At 52.6% G+C, this 2,028-nt stretch overlaps 1 long non-coding RNA gene across 1 annotated transcript; it reads left to right on the top strand.

Moving 5' to 3' along the window:
* The first annotated feature begins 485 nt into the window (after window positions 1–485).
* On the top strand, window positions 486–1,728 carry LOC135875634 (uncharacterized). Its single transcript, XR_010561289.1, has 3 exons — window positions 486–566; window positions 932–1,049; window positions 1,647–1,728. It is a non-coding gene; the product is annotated as an uncharacterized LOC135875634 (long non-coding RNA).
* The last annotated feature ends 300 nt before the right edge of the window (window positions 1,729–2,028 follow it).

Raw genomic sequence — 2,028 nt, 5'->3', positions numbered from 1 at the left:
CAGGGCAGATGCACGCTGCGCTTTTCCCCAACTGGCCACCGGGTGTCACCGCTGCTCCAGGAGAAACACAGTCTGTATGTTACCCTGCCTGGCCACCGGATGGCATTGATGGTCCAAGGCAGACAGCACAGGCATTACCCCGGCTGGCCACCGAGTATCACTGCAGCGCTGTGGGGGGGAAATGGTTTCTGCCATACCCTGAGTGGCCACGTAGTGTCTGTGTTGCTCGACGAGGGAAATTCTTTGTGCTTTGCCGCGAGTGGCCACCAAGTGTCACTGCTGCTGCCTGGGGGACATGCTCTGTGCATTGCCGTGATTGGCCACTGGGTGTCACTGTTGGTCCAGGGCAACTACATTCTGAGAAATACCCCAGGTGGCCTCTAAGATACATGTGTGGTAAAGGCTGAGTACAAACATCTGCTTCCCTTTAGGTGGGGCTCGGTTTGTAATAAAAGTTTTCCTCCTTGTTCTGGGTGCAGAGGGAGAATTTCCCTATCTTGGGAGCAGCTGATCTTCTTGGACAGGGAGGAGCATGTTCACCTGAGCAGAGGCCTGGAACCGGAAAGGTGAGTACAGGTGGTGAGTTTGTCCTTCTTCCTATGTGTCTCTCTTTGAGCTCTCATATGTTGGCCAACATACTCTCTCTCTCTCCCCTTGTCCTGTCTCCTTGCATAGAACATGGGCAATGGTGCATGCTCACAGGCTTGGTCTGGGGCGTCTGCAACCCAATGGGGCATTGGGAGGGGGAAGAGAAGCATGATGGTACTAGATCCTCCATTGGTAGTGGTGGGGGTGACTGTGGGAGTTGACTGTCACTGTTCATCAAGTGGGGCTGATGTACAGTGGATGGGAGAGGGAGGGCAGTATCTCGTACACCAGTAGAACTTTGGGCAGTGATGGCTCCTGCTTGGGTTATATGCTGTGTTTGCAGAGGAATCGCCCAGGAGCCCCAGCCGGAGGAGAAACTGGAAGAAGTGAACCTGAGCAGCCTGGACATCCTTGTAAGCAGAGATGAACAGTCCTCCGCTTTGTCTTCTCCATGACTGGCTGTGAGTGAACAATTATGGCACTCTGTTGCTCATCCGTACCACTCTAGTTTTCTTCTACCATTCTCCTGCTGCTCTCTGGCCCTGCTGTATCACGGCACAGTGTCACTGTTGCTCCTTAAGGAAATGCTCTGTGCATTACCCCAGGTGTCCACCCAGTGCCACTGTTGCTCCATGGGGGAAATGCTTTGTGCATTACCTGGATTAGCCACCCAGTGTCACTGTTGCTTTATTTGGGAAATGCTCTGTGCAACTATACAGAGTGTCCACCCGGTGTCAATATTGCTCCATGAAGGAAATGCTCTGTGATTACCCGGGGTAGCCACGCAGTCTCCTTTTTGCTTCATGAGAGACATGTTCTGTGCAATTACACCGAGTGGCCACCTGGTGGCACTGTTACTGCCTAAGGGAAATGCTTTGTGCATTCCCCTGGCAGGCCACCTGGTGTCACTGTTGCTCCACGAGAGAAATGATCACTCAGTTTCTGTTCATCCAGTGGGGCTGATGTAGATGGGATGGGAGAGGGAGGCAGGGATGAGGGCAAGATTTCACACACCAATAGAGATTTGTGTAGTGATGGCTCATGCTTGGCTTTTGAAGCTGCGCTTGCAGAGGAATTGGCCAGGAGCCCCAGCCACAGAAGAAGCTGGCACAAGTGGACCTGAGCAACCTGGACATCCTTCTAAGCAGATATCTGGGAGGCGGAAACCTGAGGACTGTTCATAATTGGCTATGAGTAAGAGGTCAGTGCTTTGAATTCCTCATGTGTGCTCCCTCTAGTTTTCTTCACAGACCGTGTGCTTCCACGTTGGGTAGGGGCTCTGTGGTATCAAGGCTGCGGAGGGGCAAGAGTCTACTCTGCAGAGTGACTATGTCGGGTGCCGTTAAGGGGGCCAATACAGGGAGGAGAAAAGGGAAAGAGACCTGAACCCTGATTACAGGGCAGTCACCCTTTCTTTAGTAAAATACTCCTCCTTTACAC

Source organism: Emys orbicularis, chromosome 3 (assembly GCF_028017835.1).
Source record: "Emys orbicularis isolate rEmyOrb1 chromosome 3, rEmyOrb1.hap1, whole genome shotgun sequence".
Taxonomy (NCBI): domain Eukaryota; kingdom Metazoa; phylum Chordata; order Testudines; family Emydidae; genus Emys; species Emys orbicularis.
This window is presented reverse-complemented; position numbering and strand designations above follow the sequence as displayed.